Source organism: Pituophis catenifer, unplaced genomic scaffold (assembly GCF_029215685.1).
Source record: "Pituophis catenifer annectens isolate HBS135680 unplaced genomic scaffold, rPitCat1.0.hap2 SCAF_14, whole genome shotgun sequence".
In the NCBI taxonomy this organism is placed as follows: domain Eukaryota; kingdom Metazoa; phylum Chordata; class Lepidosauria; order Squamata; family Colubridae; genus Pituophis; species Pituophis catenifer.
The window spans coordinates 21,503,802-21,525,485 of NW_027256894.1; the positions used below are offsets into that span (position 1 = coordinate 21,503,802).

General features: G+C 41.7%; 1 long non-coding RNA gene across 1 annotated transcript in view; it reads right to left on the minus strand.

Moving 5' to 3' along the window:
* LOC139323905 (uncharacterized) overlaps nucleotides 1-19,095 on the minus strand; it is a 188,406-nt gene extending 169,311 nt beyond the window's left edge. Inside the window, exon 1 of the long non-coding RNA XR_011601027.1 lies at nucleotides 18,975-19,095. This is a non-coding gene — a long non-coding RNA (uncharacterized lncRNA). The remainder of the gene's footprint in view (nucleotides 1-18,974) is intronic.
* Nucleotides 19,096-21,684: the final 2,589 nt, after the last annotated feature.

Below are 21,684 nucleotides of genomic sequence, written 5' to 3' on the forward strand. Positions count from 1 at the left end.
ACTCCAGAATGTCAAAAATATATTTTAGACATTCTCGTTGAGGCTCAAAGCATCTTTCTGTGACTCAGAAATATCAGCCTTGTGTATGAGAAGGGTATAAATCCAAAGATATTATGGGTAGCTAGAGCAGATGGGAACTGAAGACAATAAGTATGGAAGATGGGAATCATTGGAGTTTAATTCATATAAGATAGATATGCTGGTTTAGGGAAAGCTTTGTTACCTTCCCTACTCAAAGTTCTGAGAAGCAAGCATGGTTTTTTTCAGCCTATGGTATTCACGCAACCATTCTAACTCTCCCACTAAAATAAGGGGTACTGCTTTCTTGAATCCCAACAAATCAGCCATCAATGGGCATACAGAGATAAACAACATCTACATACCGTTCAAAAGAGTCAATCAAAAAAAGCCAACAAGGAAACAAAGTGGAACTTCACCTAGCTCATGAGTTAACCTAAGTTAAGAAGGAAAACTTAACATAAGCCAATAGTTAAGATCCTTGACCAAGAGAAAAGAATTAGATATTCAACAAAAGTTCGTAAAATAGTCCCGAGAAATTGAAGGTGAATGGCGCCATTTAATAACCGACATCTTACATTACCTTCAAAAATTTTCGGCATTGCAATATTGTAATTTCTATTCCAGCACAACCACCATCAATGTCCTCCTTTAGACATTCTGTAGAATAGATCTTTTTCATCGTGCCAGCAGCCCATTGATAGAAAAGACAATTCCTAGATATCAGAAAGACAGGATTTGTTCTGTGATGTTCCTATTAATTTGCTCTCTACACCTGCGGTTTGCAAGTTTCTTTGTTAAAACGCTAATGTTCGTGGGTTGTTGTTTTTTTTGTTAACAAAACAACAAAAAACAGCTCTTTTCATGATTAATTCTTTCTCTATGCAATGGGAAGCACAAAGCTCTTAGTTAATGGATGCTGCTGATTGAACTGAGCAGCATAAAAAATTGCAACTCAGGTGGTGATGTTCATTTTTTAATAAGTGAAGGGATCTGTAAATTGATAGAGGAATTAGATAGGAGTGGGCAAAGACACAGCCTGACTTGACCTCTTTCCATAAAACGATTTGAACAGAGCTACGACCTAAGCTCCTGTGTCTAAGGTTTTGCTATAATTGGGCCATATCTTTATTAATACTTCTAACTTTCTCGAAAACCTCTCTCTAGGGATCAAGTCAAACACATCTGATAATGCTTCCGAAGGCACACAGGAGCATTTCCACAACAGATGTTGTGAAATGTGATATTGGTCCATTATTGATCAGCCCAACCTGAATCTCAATGTCTCAATTGTTAAGACTTCCATTCTGCTATTTTTTTTTTTAAAATAGATGGGAATAGCAATAGATTGATTACAATCTTTGGTGTTGGTATATATACAATACACAGTGTATACATTTTTTAATGCAAACTTTTAAACAAGACAATCCAAACTAAGGCAAACTACTATAAAGTAAGGAAGAAAAAAAGAAAAAGAGAAGAGGGCAAGAAAAGAAAAAAAAACTTTGAAGAAAAACAGAAAAGGAAGGAAAAAAACAGATTGTTCTGATATTCTTCACAGAAGTTATAAACTAATATATTAGTTTATAATATAAACTAATATAATATAAACTAATAACCTTTCTCTCTAAAGTTACATCGTATTCTTCTTCTTTCTATAATCTATTTTATCTAATACCCAAAATCATAGATCACAAGTTCTTCTTTTTCATTTTTACCCCAAAACTCCATACGAGATGTCCAGTCACCAATAAATGTAGATGAAGTCTAGATTGATCATAATCTTTGTATCCAAGGGGGCAGGGGTGAAATCCAGCAGGTTCTGACAGGTTCTGGTAGCAGAAATTTTGAGTAGTTCAGAGAACCGGCAAGTACCACCTCTGGCTGGCGCCAGAGTAGGGTGGAAATGGAGATTTTGCAATATCCTTCCCCCAGGAGTGGGGAGGGAATGGGGATTTTGCAGTATCCTTCCCCTGATACGCCCACCAAGCCATGCCCACCAAGCCACTCCACGCCCACCAAGCCACGCCCACAGAACCGGTAGTAAAAAAAAATTAGATTTCACCCCTGCAAGGGGGGAAATCTATCAATTGGGGCAAGGAAGGACATCCCATTCCACAGCATTTTCTCCTTCCATTTTTCCCTATAATAAGCCAACAAGGCTTGAGATCAAGTGTCTAGCCCAAAGTCACCTAGAAATATTCAGTGATTTAGATTAGAACCTGATTATCTCCAAATCTTACTGGATTTATGGAAGGATTTATAGTCCTTGCAAACAGCTGGTCATTTGCAGACAATTCGTCATGCAAGGAATATAAATCCTTCCATTCCCCACCATCTAGTCAGAGCTGAAGAAACCTGTTGGATGAGAAGTGAAACATCTTCAAAGAAAAACCAGAAAGTCCAGTTGCTTCTTGAAAAAGCACTTTTGGGACAACCACGACCTGGATGACTGAAAATCTCTATAGACCCCAAATGCAATCATCCTTATCTTACAACACAAACCATGTTTAACAAAACCATAATTAGAAGTGGGCAATGTAGCCAAAGAACATGAGGCAGACCCAGAAGACAGATAACATCAAAGACATGCTGCAACAAGTAACAATTGTTGAGGCCACCAGAAGTGTAAGAACTAGAAAGCTACATCTCTCTTAACATCTGAAGTGGTAAAAGAGAAGAAAGGAAGGAGGGGGAGGAGGAGGAGGAGGAGGAGGAGGAGGAGGAGGAGGAGGAGGAGGAGGAGGTGGTGGTGGTGGTGGGATCCAGTGGTGGGATCCTCCTGGTTTAACAACCGGTTCAGTAATTGCGCGATTTGCCCGCTGTGCACGCATGCACAATTTCAAGAAATCTTCACTTCATCCAAAGTTACTTTGGAGAAGTAACACAGCTGATTCGCGCAGCAATCTGCTCTATCGCGCCCATCAGCTGAGAAGATAAAGGTCAGATAATAGTGCGGGCGGGCAGGTGGGCCCATCTGAATGTCAGGGCAAACCGATTCGCTCCCAGCTGATTGTCAGAAATACTGGTTCGCACGAACCGGTCCAAACCAGAAGAATCCCAGTCCTGGTGGTATCCTTGACTAGAACTTTTTCCAACAATACTTTCTAAGAAGTAATCTCAGGATGACAATTGAGGAAATTCCCAATGCCTCGTCATGATTCTACTCTCTAACTAGACATGTGATACAGGGATGGGTTAGTTAATTAATTAATCTCCTCTTCGTATTGATGAAACAGTCAATAAGCCATTTACTCCTGCTTTATTTTATTTATTATTTATTTATTAAATGTCTACATGGCCCATCTCGCCTAAGTGACACTGCGTGGTAGATGACAACAACCAGTTTTCAATATTTCCCCTCTGATCATCTGCAGCAGCGATTTGCATTTGAGTCCTACACATTTGCGGAGTCAAATTTCTCCTTCTTCCTTCTCATCCTTGTTTCCAAGCTGGCATACATGAAGATGAAAGCATTAACTGTTTTCCCCCACCCCTCAAAGGAGGGGGAAAATGCGGAGACCAACTGCTTTTGCAAGAGACCAAGCGCCGCGGAGCATCTGTTATTGAGAAAAAGGAAAAATTCATGAACAAAAATAGCATTTACGGATGAAGTTCTAAAGCATTTAAAGCCAATCTATCAACCCGCATAAAGAGGAGCCAGAATCAGCAAGGAAAAAGAGGAAACGGTGGTTGTCAGTAGTATTGTAAATATGCATGTGGCTTTTATGTCTCTCTCAACAACAGTCATGGAATATGCAACTTGACAGTTGCAGGAATAAACAATATGGAATTGTTGGTTGCAAATTGGAGATGGTTTGGACAAATGGATGGGTTGTGATGCAATAGACATTCTATTGTGGCTAGGTTTGTGGCCATGATGACTGATGTGCAGGAATGAGCACTGGGCCAGAAGATGGTACAAATAGGGATTGGGAAGGAATAAATTCTCAGAGTCGTCCAAATTCTACAGAAATCATGTCAAGATGAAGGGACAATTCCAGATGAAATCCCTGGGGACTAGTAGAGTAGATAAACCATGCTTTGAGCAAAGCAAAGCTGCCTCAACTATTTATGGATCTAGATGGACTATGTTCTTCTAGAAAAGGAATTATTTTTCTGGTATGATATCTCTGATGGGAAAAAGTTGAACATGTATTGAGGTGCTACAGCCATCCAGGCCACCGTGTCTACTCTTCTATTTCAAATGGGGCTTCTTTACTCCTATTTCTGAGTTACATCTACCATGTTTCCCCAAAAATAAGACCGGTCTTATATTTTTTTCTCCAAAAGGGCTTATTTTCTGGTTAGGTCTTATTTTGGGGGAAATACAGTACTAAATGCATCCATCTGTCTGACAATCTTAACTGGGGCTTATTTTGGGGATATGGCTTGTATTATGAGCATCCTGAAAAATCATGCTAGGACTTATTTTCCAGTTGGGTCTTATTTTCAGGGAAACAGGGTAGCTTTCTGCGAACTTCTCATTGTATGAATGGGGCAAGTCCCTGATCCTCGGAAACACCCTTGCCTACAATGTTCAGACTTCAAGATCTCTCACGAAAGGGTACAACTTGATCCTCACCAGGCTGGGAGAGAAAGCTATTTAATAAGCTCACAATAGCAGTCTAAATATTGAAAAAGGCTGCCACACAGACGATGGAAAATAATCCCCTCTTTCCCGTCACGGGGGAAGCATCGAGAAATGATATATTTAAACAGCAAGGGGGAAAAAATGGATTTTGTTTAAACCAGTGAGTAAAACAAAGATTGCACTGCTGTTTTTTTGCAGAATCCACAAACAATTTTTTTATGATATGGATTTCACCTAAAGGGTCTTTGGTGCTCTCTGAGTTTGGTGGATTTCTTGCAGATGTTTCATTCATTCTTGCAGATGTGACATCATCAGCATTGGTGAAACATCTGCAAGAAAACAAACCAAGCTCAAAGAGCACCAAGGACCTCTCATTTCAGCCTTGGACTACAAATATTCTTCTTTATTGGGACTTCACTTATTGGGGAATTTCCAAGTATTCTCGACATATTCCCATCATTGACCCTGGTCAAGAATTAACAAAATGATCTCTATGTCATTTAAGATAGAGTATCTTAATAAAGTATATAATAAGTATCTCATCTAAGATAGAGTAATTAAAAAGATTATGGAATGAGCAGAAATGGACAGACTTACAAAAGAATTACAAGATAAAGAGGAACATGATTATTATCTAGTATGGGAAAAGTGGTATACCTGGTTGAAAAATAGAAAAAGGAAAAAAGAATAGGGAGTAATTGGAGTTACAGAAACAGGAACATAAATCACTAACATAAATTAACAATGAATCATAAAGATAGATATATGAGTAAGATCAAACAAGGAAGAGTCAAAACACAAATAAGAACATACATTACTGTTGTTTATTTGACAATATATATTTGACAAAATGTATATTTGAAATCTTTGTTTACATGTTTTGTTCTGTATGCTTTGTTGTCACTAGTTCTGTTTTGCTTGTACTTTTAAACAAATAAAAATTTATTTAATTAAAAAAAAAATGATCTCTATGTCGACCCTGAAGAGAACTTCGCTGAGGCCATCTTTGAGGCTTCAGGGTTGCCACTAGGTGGGAGGGGGAGGGAAATAGTTAGCTGGGGTTTTGCAGTCGAAATAAAAAGTTTTCTTGTGGGAACCAACGTCATGCCAACAGATGGCTTGAGAAGAGGAAAGAAGTAACCAAGCAACTGACCAGCACCTCAATTGGGCCATGTGACTGTTGACTTGGGAAAGGGGGAAAACTTTCTCTTTTAATTAGGTGAAAACTGCAGGAACTTTCAGAGTCAGTTTTCACCAGTCGTGCCAATATAATATATTTTATTTATTTATTTATTTATTTATTTATTTATTTATTTATTTATTTATTTTATTGGATTTATATACCGCCCTACTCCCAAAGGACTCAAATTTAAAATAGAATAAAAACAAATTAAATAATTTGGCTGAGACAAATTTAAAATACCCAATAATTTAAAAAACAAATTAAAATTTACATTTAAAAGGGGAGAAGATCTATCCAATAAAATTGTTCTTTGAGGAATCTGCCTGCCTCGGAGTTCTGCTTTCTACGGGTGCATCCCTTGGAACGCTGACACTCTATTTATGCCAACCAATTATGAAACTTATTGAAACAAAACTTATCCATCTTGAATACAGAAGCAACTCGCAACCCGAGAAGAGGACCCTGCAAAGATCTATCGGGGTGATCTGATTCCAATGTGATCGATCAAAGGAGGGAATCAATTCAAAGCATCAAAGCAAATTAGATGGCCCTGAATTGATACTTTCTCCACGCGCTAGGTTTGAAATCCATCTGGAAAGCCCAGCTGAATTTCTCCAAATTGTCCATCTGATTTGACTATCCAGATTCAATGACGCCGATTTTCTGAACAGCGTTGGCGATTCAGATCCAACATTGCCCAATTCACCCCGGCTTCAGAAATAAGCTTTCTACTGCTGCTAAAAATCCAGGCACAGATGGGGAAGTTTAATTTACAGAGCAAGAAACTCCAATGCACAATATTGACACAGCCCCACGTAACATGCAGTAATTAATGACAAAAATCCCCCCTGCACCATAAACGGCTGCTTCATGCTGAAAAGATGAAAATGTTCTCATTTTTTCCTCCGTGTGAACAGGCGGTTGGGAAATCTCACAATGGCTGGGTTACGTAACAAGGCTGCTACAACTGGCATCGGGGAGAGAAACTGAGGCCCAGCCAAAGCAGGAAATTGGGCAGGGAGATCAGGAGTTAGGGCTAAGGTAGAGAAATGAGGTTCACCTCACCTGTCTGTCCAACTGCAGGAGAAGAGCAGGAGGAACTGTGGAGGGGGAGTTAAGTGAGTTGCTAGTCTAGAATTGTTACGTTCCCACAAGCAGTTCAAGTCCAACCCTTTTTGAATTCCGTTGTCTTTTATCTGGCACCAATTTAGCACTGGACTTTAATTCTTCTGAACTGCAGCTTAACATATAGTCCCGACATCAACTATGGATTGCTATTAAGACCAAGTCAACCTAAAAGAAGGAAGTTGCCTACACAGCCGAGTCAAAATGTTTGGCCAGATCAATATTTTGCCACGGGAACACCACTTCAAACTACAGCACCATATAACTGCCTGGGGCATTCTGGGAGCTGGTCCACTTATCTTAAGAGTTGCTGAGGTTGGGAAACATGGGGTCTTTTCTATGGGAATCCAGAAGACCTTCTACTGAACCATGTGTCCTTCCTAATTATAATTGAGCCCAAACTTTACGTTGTTCAGTGAGATATTTGTTAAGTGAGTTTCGCCCTCTCTTACAACTTTTCTTGCCACAGTTGCTAAACGAATCACAGCAGGTGTTAAGTTGGTAACCTGGTTGTTAAGTGAATCTGGCTTCCCCACTGACTCTACTTGTCAGAAGGTCGCAGTGATCCTGGGCCTACTGAACCTGTCGTAAATATGAACCAATTGCCAAGCATCTGAATTCTGATCATGAGGATACTGCAAAGGTTGTAACTAGGAAAAACGGTCATCGGTCACATTTTTCAGGGCTATCGTAACTTTGAATAGTCACTAAATGAACTGTTGTAAGTTGGGGACTACCTGTATAATACAAAGTTAGAACAGAATAACAGAGTTGGAAGGCATCTTGGAGGTCTTCCAGTCCAACCCCCTGCTTAGGCAGGAAACCCTACACCACTTCTGACAAATTTATATGCCACCCTGAGTCTCCGGAGAAAGGCGGCATATAAATTGAACTAAATAATGGTTATCCAACATCTTCTTAAAAACTTCCAGTGTTGGAGCATTCACAACTTCTGGAGGCAAGTTGTTCCACTGATTAATTGTTCTCACTGTCAGGAAATTTCTCCTTAGTTCTCAGTTGCTTCTCTCCTTGATGAGTTTCCACCCATTGCTTCTTGTCCTGCCTTCAGGTGCTTTGGAGAATAGCTTGACTCCCTCTTCTTTGTGGCAGCCCTGAGATATTGGAAGACTGCTCTCAAGTTGCCTCTCCGCATATCCATAAAGGCCGATGATGAATTTAAAAAATGAACTTTCAATTTAGAGGGTAAACTTAGATTTAATCATCCGCTGTGTCCCACTTGTGACTCAATGACGATAAAGACCCAACTGTCTAAGGGAGTCAGTTCCGTTTTATAACGTTACGTAGCAAAAAAGGGGAATTCACCTGTGACTAACTGCAGCAGGTTAGGGTTTTCGTAGCATCATCTGCTGTTTCACGACTAACCCAGCCTATAAATTATTTGGCGGTTTTATGATTAAGCCAGTCACAAATAGGAAGATTTAATGTTATTACAGAAGAGAGAATTAATGGCATTATTAGAAGCATAAATCTGAACCGAAGACTCTCTTTCTTCCCTTTGTCATTTTCAAAGAGGCTCTACAAGGCATTTTGTTTTTCACAGCTGGATGGGGCTTTCTGGAAATTTAGAAGAGGTCCATGGGTCGTCATACCAAAATTAGACTTAAGCCAATTTAAGGAGAAGAATATGAGGATCTGATTGAAGTTGAGTCATGAGAGCTTGCTAATACCAGTATCCTGCTGGATCAAATGTATTCCAAGTGGCCAGCAATACATCTCATGGTGACACAACACTAGACACAACTCACACCAGAATTCAGGTTGGCATTTTCTCCAGCTGTGCTCCTGTTCACCTATAGTAGTGGCCAAAATTGTGGAAATCTTTTGGGAAAAATGTATTTTCTAAAACTAGCTAATAACACCACTGTTTTTTTTTTTGAGAAGTACCATCAAATTATATATCAATGGAAAGATAATTGAATCAAGAATGTAATGCCATCACTTTTATGAAGGATTTGCTATTAGAATAGCAGTTACAGTATAAAGAAGGAAAGTGAAACACGTAGAAAAAACGAGATATGCAAAAATGATCACCATAGAAAAAATGAGATATACAAAAAGGATCACCATGTCAGTTAATACTTAGCTGGGTAACCTTTAGCATGAATTATAGCCTTACAATGTCTTCCCATGGAGTGAATCAAGTCTTTTAGTTCTTCAGCTGTTCTTATGTGAAATCAATATTGAATGATGGCTTCTATTAACTGGGTTTTATTGCTAGGTCGCTTCTGATTAACCAGTTTCTTTAGTCAGCTCCTTAGATTTTCAATTGGGTGAAGGTCTGGGCTATTCCCAGGCCATTCCAGCAGTGGAATAGGATTATCTTGAAATGCACCCCCCCAAAAAAAGTGGTATTATTAGCCATCAAACCTCAAAAATACACTTTCCCCAACAGGTTTCCACAATTTTGGCCACTACTGTAGTATGTAGACATGGGCTACTCCTGTGTCGGGAGGCAGCACTGAGTCACCAAGGGTAACAAGAAGATAATTGGGGTCTCCTACATCTATTCCTGAGAAGACCTGGTGTGTTGTCATGAACATATTTGAACTCCAAGAATCTAATTTGGAGAACCTGCCATTATTTAAGACAAAATAAACATCCCAGTGCTTGAAGGATGGACCACTCTTGTTCCTACACCAATAGGCACTTGAGAAATCGGCACCAAATTATAATTTCCCATCTTCCTCCTTAATTGAGCTCCTCACCTTTCTGCCCACAGTAATACAGGGAACTAATTTAATTTCACTACCACTCAGTATATCCCTATACAGTGCTACCTTGGTACTCATCGTTAATTGGTTCGGGGAGATGCGATGAGTAGCAAAAACAATGAGTACCAAACAAATTTTTTCCCATAAGGAATAATGTAGGGCGTCACAAAGCAGCCGACACTGACAACTCCTACCTTCTGTGTTGAGTACTAAACAAACAATGAGTACCAGGACAAAATATTTGTGTCGAAATGCATTCAGTACGAAATTTGATGAGTTTCAAAGCAGTTGAGTACCAAGATACCACTATAAATTAAATTCAATCAAAGTTAATTTTTGCTTGGCTAACCCATTTTTCTAGGGTTTGGTACCTTGAGAAGCCACTCAATGTTTGTAGAAATGAAAAAAGGGGGGGTTTCTCCCCCAGTTTAGATCTGTAAAAGTCTTAAGGAAACCTGATTGGTCAGAAATAAATATTTTTGCTATAAATGGCAAAGAAAGCACATATTAATGGCTCTCATTACTCCCCAAAACTCCCACTCATTGCGGTAAACGGAAATCCAGCTGGAATTAAGATGCGTGAAACCTCGGCTATCAATCAGCTTATTAAACAAAGAATCCGTAATGTTGTTTTTTCTCTTCATTGTTCATGTGTGTGGTGAATTATACCTTTGTAAATAAATTATTAGGATACCTAGCTCTGCCTTCTTTTTTTATCCTACCGAGATTCTATGAAGTTTATGAATTCATCAAGGATTATAGCAGGACCTCATTAGCGTAAATTAATATAGAGCTTAGCAGCTCCTTGTTTATTAGCTAAATGTTTGTTATAAATTAAATTGCTGGTCCTTTAGGTTTTAATTCCCATCAGATTTGCATTTCAGCCGTTTGGTGAAGAATTTACCTGCATTGTTATAGCTACTAATCATCCCTTGAGTGATCAGAAGCTGTGACCATCATTGACAAAAAAAACCAATGGACACAATTTAAAAAGTGCACGCTCCAAAAAGTTCAGTACAACATTTGCTTATTCATAAAATAATTATATGTTTATATCAGGGGTGAAATCCAGCAGGTTCTGACAGGTTCTGGAGAACCGGTAGCGGAAATTTTGAGCAGTTCGGAGAATCGGCAAATACCACCTCTGGCTGGCCCCAGAGTGGGGTGGGAATGGAGATTTTGCAATATCCTTCCCCTGCCACGCCTACCAAGCCACGCCACGCCACGCCACACCCACCAAGCCACGCCCACAGAACCGACAGTAATATCTACATATCTACATAGATACATAGATACATAGATACATAGATACATACACATACACATACATACACACAGTCAATGTTTTTCAACCTCGGTGCGTTTAAGATGGCTGGACTTCAACTCCCAGAATTCCTCTGCCTCTGAGGTGGGCAGACCGTCTTATTAGGTACTGCTCATCTTAATAGTAGTTTATGGAAAGTAGCATACAAGAAACTCAGGCTTTTCAACCTTTTGAATGGGTAGAGCATTGGATGCAGCTAAATTTATTTATTTATTTATTGGTTCAATTTATATGCCGCCCTTCTCCGGAGACTCAGGGCGGCTTACAATGCTTTTTAAGCAATAGCCTTCATACTTTTGTATATACCTGCTTAGTAGGGCTTTTGGGCCCCCCCTAAGCGGTGTTCTTTTTATACAAAGTCAGATAGATAACATGGAAATAGTTGTGGCATTGACATAGATCTGATTGGGAAGCATTCTCACATCATTACCCATCATTAATAATATCTATGGTTAAAGAGTTAGTTGTGTTTGTACAATATAATACACTTGGTAAGCATTAGTCCCCTTTTCATGTTTGGTGTCTTAGCCTTTTGTGCAAACTCAGTTTGTTTGTTTGTTTGGCTCTTTCATGGTTTGCTGTATTCTTCAAACCCTGATAATGGTTCGTTTAGCATCCAGGTTCATCGTGTTGTCTGAATGCTCCCACCGACGTTAAAAACTAGCCACATCTTTCAATATTACAATATATATTTTTTTAAAAAATCAAAAGGTGCCCAAGAAGAAAACAAAAGGGGTTATTTCGATGTCAAATGGCCCTGCTCCGTTGGGAACACCCTTCTTGAGCAAGATTGATTTTCTCAAGGTAAAAGAGCAGAAAACCCAGTAATGAAGGTGCGTGAAGAAAAGAAAATGTAAAGTTCCCAGCGGAAAACTTCAAATGATAGTTTATTACGCGGAAAAAAAACACCAGACCGTGCTTAGTTATAAATGCAACTACTTGCAAACTCCCCGCTGAGGAAAGACTCTGCATAATACAGGATTTTGATTGCACCCGTTTCCAGGCTTCCATTGTGTATAAAAGTAAGCGAGTCAGTTTAGGGAGACCTAAAAGCCTTTTTCTTCATTCTCCCAGGACAGGAGTCAGCAACCTGCGGCTCCGGAGCTGCATGCGGCTCTCTGGGCCCTCTTCTGTGGCTCCCTGTCAGGTGATCCTACCACTGGCTGGCCTCGCCCCTCGCTCTCCCCTCCCAGTCACTCCTCGCCTGGCCTGAGAAGGTAAGGGCGACAGCTCAGGGGATGGAGAAGCAGCCAGGGCAGAGACAGAGAGATACAGAGAGAGGGAGAGAGAGAGAGAGAGACATAGAGAGATACAGAGAGAGGGAGAGAGAGAGAGAGAGACATAGAGCGATACAGAGAGAGAGGGAGAGAGGGGGGAGGGACGGAGGGACGGAGGGGAGAGAGAGATACAGTATGTCAAAAGGATTTTGTGGTTCCCGGTGTTTTTTAACTAGGTTCTCTGCCCTAATGACTGGCTGGGTAGGTGTGACTAGGGGGGGTCATGTGACTGGTGGAAGTGAGTGACATCGAGTTGGCCACGCCCACCCAGTTTTTGCGGCTCCCGGTGTTTTCTTTTCTGTGGGAAACGGGTCCAAATGGCTCTTTGAGTATTTAAGGTTGCAGACCCCTGTCCCAAGGTAAGCTCATACTGGCATTAAAAATTCCAAAATATTACAGCGGGTCGATCAACCTTGGTAGCTTTGCAGTTGTGAGTCATGCGGTCTAGTGTTTCTCAACCTTGGCCACTTGAAGAAACTAGGGTGGACTTCAATTCCCAGAATTCCCCCAGGCAGCACAGCTGGCTGGCTGGGGAATTCTGGGAGTTGAAGTCCACCCTAGTTATAATGGACAAGGTTGAGAAACGGTGATCCATGAGAGGTCATTAAGCCATTCATTGAATTCACGGTGGCGCAGTGGTTAGAATGCGGTACTGCAGGCTACTTCTGCTGACTGCCGACTGACTGCAAATTGGTAGTTCGAATCTCACTAGGCTCAAGGTTGACTCAACCTTCCGTCCTTCCGAGGTGGGTAAAATGAGGATCCAGATTGTTGGGGACAAGAGGCTGGCAAATTTCCTGACAGTGAGAACAATTAACCAGTGGAACAACTTGCCTCCAGAAGTTGTGAATGCTCCATCACTGGAATTTTTTAAGAAGAGATTGGACAGTCACCTGTCTGAAATGGTCTAGGGTTTCCTGCCTGAGCAGGGGGTTGGACCAGAATGTCCCTTCCAACTCTGTTATTGTGTTATTCTGCTTTTTTGCAGCCATTTCAGTTAAGATCAAGGTTACCCCCTAAAAATACCTCTCTGGATTTTGCTTCATTAATCTCTGTTCAGAGGGCCTCTCTCTTTCTCCATTTTCCCCTTTAAATATCCTTCTTTCTTTCACCTTATTATCCTTGCCAGCTTCTCCCATACCTATTTCTCCAATGCCCCCCCCAAAGGTAGCTCAGCAGCCATGACTGGATCTGCAACTAGCTAATCAAACATAATTCCTGCCTGCTTTGCAGAAGAGGAAACGAGATGGGGCACCCTAGGAAAAAAAGGATTTGTGTTGCCAGATTCATCAGCTAAAGCAAATGATTCCAAAAGATTGGGCAAAGTGACTTAAAAGTTAATTTGTTAATGGTTGGTCTAGATAAATCACAGCACCCAAGAGGCGAAGTTGGCAGAGGGTTTAACAAGGTAGCCATGGGATTTTATTTAAAAGCCATTTGTCTGGAAGACCTACAGATAATTCTTGGGGGAAATGATGCTATTTAAAAAGAGGAATTGTCAAGATCTGGAACGATTTCTGGAAATCAACGCATGGACCAGGGGGTGAAATCCAGCAGGTTCTGACAGGTTCTGGAGAACCGGCAGCAGAAATTTTGAGTAGTTCGGAGAATTCCAGAGTGTGGAGGGAATGGGGATTTTGCAATATCCTTCCCATTGGAGTGGGGTGGGAATGGAGATTTTGCAGTATCCTTCCCCCAGGAGTAGGGTGGGAATGGAGACTTTGCAGTATCCTTCCCCCAGGAGTGGGGAGGAAATGGGGATTTTGCAATATCCTTCCCCCAGGAGTGGGGTGGGAATGGAGATTTTGCAGTATCCTTCCCCTGCCATACCCACCAAGCCATGCCCACCACGCCACACCATGCCTACCAAGCCATGCCCACAGAACCGGTAGTAAAAAAATTTGGATTTCACTACTGGCTTGAACTAGAACAAATTGTGTTCAGGCACCTGATCCAGAAAGTAGGGTACAACTATCAAGTGTAGAAAAATCAGGAGTCCAGGCAGTTCGAATGAATTTATACATTTATGTGTGCTAAAGCTCTCTACAAAAATCTGAACTACTAACAGTCAAAGCAAAATGGTGATAGATAAGAGTCAGTGGAATACAAGGAGAGTTGAACTTAGATCTCTGGTGGGCATGGAGGGACTCAGAATTGATGACACCTCTCACTCAGGCTGAGCCTGGTCATCTGGTCATACGGCCAGCATGGCTGTATGCTAAAGGTACACAGAACACTGTTACCTTCCTATCAAAGTGGTACCTATTGATCTACTCACATCTTTGCATGCTTTTGAATGGCTAGGTAGGCAGGACCTGGAGCAAGTAACAGGAGCTCACCCCATCACGTGGCGCTCAGGTCTCAAACTTGGGCCATTAGTTTTCCGGTGGGCAAGCCCAGTATCTTAACTCCAGATAGGGGGAGCACTGCAACTCCCTCTATCATAGCAGATCCCAGGTTATTGTCTGGGAGATCCGAATCAACACCTTTGAAATACCAGTTGTCTACTCACTGCAACCCACAGGCCAGAAAGAAGCGTTTAAACTTCTTTGGGAAAATGATAGGCACTTACTGTCTCTCCAGGAGCTCTAGCGAACCAAATCAAGAAATTGCCTCTTTAGCTGAAGTGAAAAATCACCTCACAGGAGGCTTTGGAAATGAAGAGTCCAGGAGACATGGAGAGTCAAACTATTGTGCGCTCTGAGGGAAATTGTTTGGGGGAAGAAGGGTGACAAGTTGCAAAGCATTTCTAGTCTGCTCTCGAGTTGCCATAGGTCGAAAGGGTGGAGAACTGACGGAGCAGTTTGAGAGCCATGTGCAAAAACACATTCCACGCATACCCTCCTCCAAGATTGGATCTCAGATTACCAGAGCCATCTTGTAAAGTGTGTTTTCTACAGCCCGCGAAAGTGCCTCATTGGAGAATGTGATTTATGACACAGCCTGAGAGGAGGTATGGGGGTGGGGACAGGGTCAGAATTGAGCCATAAATTACGTGCGGCAGAGTTGACTACACTTGGGAAGTTGCTGACATGTTGCTCCTAATAAATAACTGGATTTCTTTTGAAACTTGGCTCAAGGCTCATGAGTTAATTAGGGAATCTGTTGGAATGCTGACAATGGGAATTTGGGAAGAAAGACCAGTCCGGGGTGGCAATGCATTTCCAATGAGGTAATTTGGGTTTTTTGGCAAGGTGAAAATCCATCAGAGGACAACATCTGTGCCTCTCCTAGGTCCTTGGGAAGGGCCCGATGGGTGGACAAAAGGGCCAAACCCAGTCTAAACATCTGGCTGACTGTGCAACCGATCACAATAATGAGAGAATGGGAAAGAAAACCAACCAATACAGACAACAGAGCATAGTAGGGTTTTGTGTTCGGACAGTTGTCGCTTTCAAACAACCCCATGCTAATGATCTGCCTCTCGCCCAGAAGGTGTGTCAACAACTCCTTCCCCCAACTCTGCCCCCTTGGCTGAAGGAAACCTCCAGTTTCTGACTGCAGGAAGGAAAATAAGGGAAGAAAACATGGTGTTTATTTTGGGAAATCTCCAGGGTTTTATTAAGATGAATTCTAGAAGCTCAGGAAAAAAAAAGGAGTATCAAGAGAGCTCAACCGGCTGCAAGGCTTCAAGTTTACCCACCTCATTTAAGCCTTGTTAAGAATCTCAAAAGTGGGAGAGAAATTGGTTTGGCAAAGGCAGTGCTTGCCTTGCAGAAAGGGATCCCGGACGTGTTCGGGGGGAGGGGGAGGAAGCTAAACTGTGCAAGTTGATCTCACACGCATGCACACACACACACAAATACACACACTAGAATATCTTGTAGCATCTGCCTCTGAACAGACTCGAAAGCATTGGCCAGGGCTGATTTGGGAAGAAACCAGACCCAATTTGCAGCTCAGAAATAAATAAAATTCAAATGCATTTAAAAATGAGCGTTTCAAGGGAGGGAGGGAGGGAGGGAGGGAGGGAGGGAGGGAGGAAGGAAGGAAGGAAGGAAGGAAGGAAGGAAGGAAGGAAGGAAGAAAGGAAAGAAGGAAGGAGATTGATGGAGGGAGAGGAGGAAGGAAGGAGATTGATGGAGGGAGAGAAGGAAGGAAGGAAGGAAGGAAGGAAGGAAGGAAGGAAGGAAGGAAGGAAGGAAGGAAGGAAGAAAGGAAGGAAGGAAGGAAGGAAGGAAGGAAGAAGATTGATGGAGGGAGAAGGAAGGAAAGAAGGAAGGAAGGAAAGAAGGAAGGAGATTGATGGAGGGAGAGAAGGAAGGAAGGAGATTGATGGAGGGAGAGAAGGAAGGAAGGAAGGAAGGAAGGAAGGAAGGAAGGAAGGAAGGAAGGAAGGAAAGAAGGAAGGAAGGAAGGAAGGAGGGAAGAAGATTGATGAAGAGAGAGAAGGAAGGAAGGAAGGAAAGAAGGAAGGAAGGAGATTGATGGAGGGAGAGTAGGAAGGAAGGAAGGAAGAAGATTGATGGAGGGAGGGAAGGAAGGAAGGAGATTGATGCATGGAGAGAAGGAAGGAAGGAAGGAAGGAAGGAAGGAAGGAAGGAAGGAAGGAAGGAAGGAAGGAAGGAAGGAAGGAAGGAAGGAAGAAAGGAAGGAAATACATTCTGAAATATACATCCAAATCTTCTCCCAAAGGTGCTTTCAGTTCAGGTGTTGAACTGAAGAAGCTTTTTGGACGAGAAGTGAAACATTTTCAAGTAAAAACAAAAAAACCCAAGAAAGTCCAGTTGGACTTTTGGAAAAGCACCTTTGGGACAGTGGTAAAATCCTCCACGGATCACCACCGGTTCGCTGCCTGCGCATGCGTAGTCCACGCCAAGTGTGTGCTTCACGCGGAAAAAGAAGACTTCACTAGGTAAATAGAACAGTGAAGAGGGGGGGGAAACAGCTGTGCCACGCAATTTAGCTTCACTAGAAAGCAAGATTTCCTGCTTCCTAGCTGATATAAACCGTGCAGCACAGCTGATCATCGGAAATACCGGTTCGCTTGAACCGTTAGCTTTTTAACTACTAGTTCAACTGGACTGGTAGCTTTTTTTTACTACCAGTTCTCCCAAAACGGTAGTTTTTATCGTTACAAGTTCGACCTAACCAGACAGAACTGGTAGTATTTCACCCCTGCTTTGGGACAACCATGACCTGGATGGTTGAGAATTTCCACAAACATTCAGATGTTGGCTTGGGTGTACAGATTTAATTCAAACATACTTGGTAAAGCTTGCAGGACAGAGGTGGGTTTCAGCAGGTTCTGACCAGTCCTGGAGAACCAGTGGAGGAAATTTTGAGTAGTTCGGAGAGTCGGTAGTAAAAATTCTGACAGGCCCCACCCCCATCTATTTTCTGCCTCCCAAGTCCCAGCTGATTGGGAGGAAATGGGAATTTTGCAGTAACCTTCCCCTGGAGTGGGGTGGGAATGGAGATTTTACAGTATCCTTCCCCTGCCATGCCCACCAAGCCACACCCACCAAGCCATGCCATGCCACGCCCACCAAGCCACACCCACAGAACCGGTAGTAAAAAAATTTGAAACCCACCACTGTTGCAGGACAAATGAAATGTATGTACTCAGCAAACAGGAAGGCAAGACCCAGGATGACTTCTCCAAGGAAAAGGGATGTTTGAGTTCCTAATGAAAATGTTCTGTTCATTTGAAGCAAGGAGAGAGCCATATTTTCATCCTCCACTAGTCAACCCAATTGTGATTGATCTAAATATGGCAGATTCTGTGAAGTCAACACATAGTTTTCAAATCTCTTAAAGGTGGTGAGTGGTGAGCTCCATGCCAAGTGCCTTGTTGAACAGACCACACCAAAGTACCAAGAGTTGTCCAAAATGACAACAAGGAGCCTTCTTTGGGCAACAGTGAAATGCAGAAGCGAGCCCTACTTCTACAACCATTGCACAACCTTGTAGGTGTGCTTTAACTTGTATTAAGGGTTCACACAACACACAGTCCAAATACTTATGTATCATTTCAAGCAGCTCTTCCTGATCTAACACCATTTGGTTAGATCAGAGTTTCTCAACCTTGGTAGCTTGAAGATGGGTGGACTTCAACTCCCAGAATCCCCCAGCCAGCTGGCTGGGGGATTCTGGGAGTTGAAGTCCACCCATCTTCAAGCTTCCAAGGTTGAGAAACACTGGGTTAGATCAAGCTACACTTTCCATCCAATGCACAAGTAGCTAAATCTTTCTTTCATAACCTAAGATGCTAGCATACCATTTGCACTATCAAACTTCTCATCCACACCTGGATGAAGACACATTGACAAGAAAAACAACCAACCATTTAGAGAGGACCAATAGATACCCATCAAATTAGGAAAACGTCTACACTCCAATCATCTCTTCCTTCAAAGAAAGGTTGATGAGACAACGGATTCGCATGAAATAGATTTGCCATTATTTTTTTTATTTGCACTTTCCATTTTTAAACATTTTTTTGGGGTTTTTTTTTTTTTTTGCATTCTTGGATTTGGTGAACCAATCAAATAAATCTTCATGCTTGCCCCAAATTTTACTCGGTTACATCTGAGCGTCTCAGATTTTGGCTAGCATCGCGACTCCTCTAGCACAAAGAGTGAGATATTACTCTATTTTGCTTTTTTAAATAAACATCTTAGAAAGCAGAAAGCAATAACCTTTAAAATAATTACTAGGCACTTTATGAATGTTGACTTTTGCTTGTTGTTGAAGGTAACCTAAATGAGTAAATTCCTACCTTGGTAGAATCCCAGGAACTTGAAAGTTGCCAAATTTTTTTTAGAGTCCAAAATTACAGACTTTCCTTTCCCACAAGACGTTGGAGACTAATAAGGTCTCTCGTGAAAATGTAGGTTCAGTAGAAGCGCCGAGTTTGGGAGAAAAGCAAATTTATTCCCTTGTAAAGCAAGTTACAGGAATTGCTTCTGAGCTCCAGGTGCAAGAAACTGGAAAGAGAGGGAAAAAAGGGGAGAAAAAAAATTAAAAGAGGAACCAAGAACTTGCTAATTAACTGCTGTAGACTTAACCGAAAATCAAAACCACATATACAAAATTATCTTTTTCCTGTTGCAGAAAAGATGTACCGGTATATTCCATACCGTGCCTTCAAAGGTGAGCAAATAAGGAAAAGTGGGGCTAAGATACCTGGGGAAGGAGGAAGCTGTCCTTAAATCTAATCAAGATTAAACTGCAAATAAACCATGAAATAGAGGTGTTTGCAATCCTTGGTTGCTTTGCTTTTTCATATCTCATAATAACTAAGATAATTAGAACTCTCGGGCAGTTGCAGAAATGATAGCTGATCAATCAACTGATAAAAGAGAATCAATTTAGTCTGCAGAGAAGGATGCATAATGTGGGGGGGGAACGTGGTTTGAGCAGGGAAAAGGTCACTCCGACTTTGAAGATCGCACAGACATTTCCCAAGTTTATTTTCAATCAGGAGCAAAAGACCAGCAAAAGACCAGGTCCGCACATGAAGGTTCAATTAAGCTGATTTATTGCCAAATATTGCCTCTGTACAGGAATCTTTTCAACTAACAGTGGGCACCTGCTTAGAGTTAAATGAGGATCGATGGCACTCAAGGGGTTTTGCTTAGTTCATTTGTGACTACGTAGGGATGGCTGATTCCTCTTTTAACTCCACCCTCCAGTTTTTGCCACACCTTTTCCGACATCTTGGATACTTCATCCTGAAGCTCCATTGATACATTCGGCCCACTTCTACAGCTCTTCCAGTGCTCCTCATAGAAAGTTTAGGGTACAATTTCCTACCAGTTTGGAAATGACAAGAATCTGCAAAATTGATTTCAATGACTGACTGACTGACTGACTGACTGACTGACTGACTGACTGAATTTAGAAAGCCAACCAACTCCATAATAGTTGGGTGGCTTTAAAACTTGTAAATAAAATCACAATTACTTTAGTTTGTAAAACTGCCTACGTTGTTAATTATAACGATTGTTAATAGGGGTATACAAGGCATCCATTAAATATTTCAATGGAAATAAATTGGAGGAATTAGATAGTTCAACTTACTTGGGTTGCGTTAAATGCATCACACACGCATGCATGCACACACAAAAACATTCACTGTTGCATGGAAAGCTCTACCTAAGATGAAGCTTTGCAGAAGCTCGGTAAATGAAATATACATTATCTACATATCTCTCTGTACAAGAGAATGTACCAAGTAATGGGAGACATAAAATTTCCAGCATTTTTAAAAACATGCAAGGAAATTGCCAAAATAGATGAAAACATGCAGTTCCTTAGATGAGTAGAAAATAGTTCAATGTAGTTGATTCCCAGATCTAACTAGCTTTGCCCTTAGGGGGAAAAAAAATCCCAGAGTTTTAATTGGAGGCCCAAAAAGTGAACACTGAACAGCCTGTAGCTTTCTCCCATTGGCCAAAAAAATTAACCCCAAGTCATAGAATACAGAATAACAGAGTCGGAAGGGACCTGGGAGGTCTTCTAGTCCACCCCCATTCCCCGCTTAAGCAGGAGATACTACACCATTCTGGATCACCCAATGCCTGCAAACCAACTTCATTCTGTTGACAATTATGATGGGTGCAGACAACGTGAAATTGAATGCAAGTTGATCAGCCAAATTGCTGAGCAGCTATGACCAAAAATGCTCCAATTTGGAGAATGGCCAAGCAGAGTAAACAGAAACAGAGGATGGAACACTGGTTAAGACTCCTGCGATGGGAGGGGTCATTCGGTGGTGCCTGTCAGAAGACGGTTTTTCGTAGATAAAACTCCACCAGCTAAAGGTCTGGGAGATAACGGTATAGGCCACCTTTGTTTCAAAAGGTCAGCCTCGGACATCCAACTCAGTGAGAGATAAAAATGCATATTTAACCAAATAACTGGTTGCCGGAACAATGGGAAGAAATGAATGCCACGCAATGGCATGACCCAAGATAGGATTTGACCCATCCTTCATGACACCAGAGGAAATAAAGGTGCTCAGGAGAAGCGCTTTTCTGAATCCAGACGGAGATTTATCCTGGGTTCCTCCATTGCACAAAGCTGACTTCCCTTAACTGTTGCTTCTTCAACAAACCACCACAACTGATTGGGCTAAACAGGATGCACCAAATCAACTGTGCGCAGTTGGTTTAAGCCAGCCAAGGACATGCTGGCATAACCAACTGCACACAGCCAGCTGCAGAGTTCAGCCTAGCCTTTCCAGAGATTCCAAGGGTATGTAATATGGGTCCAAGGCACCCAGAACCAACTTCTGATCCCAGGTTAGCTTTTCACTATCTGATTGTTATAGTCTTTCCCTCCCTCCTAGGCCAAGGAAACAAAAGATGGCCTGGGTTACGTTCATTGTTGTCCTCTATTGGCAAGCAGGGAAGAGAGGAGAGAAAAGGAGAGGAGAAAACAGAGACAAAGAGGGAAGAGGGGGGAGGGGAGGGGAGGGGAGGAGA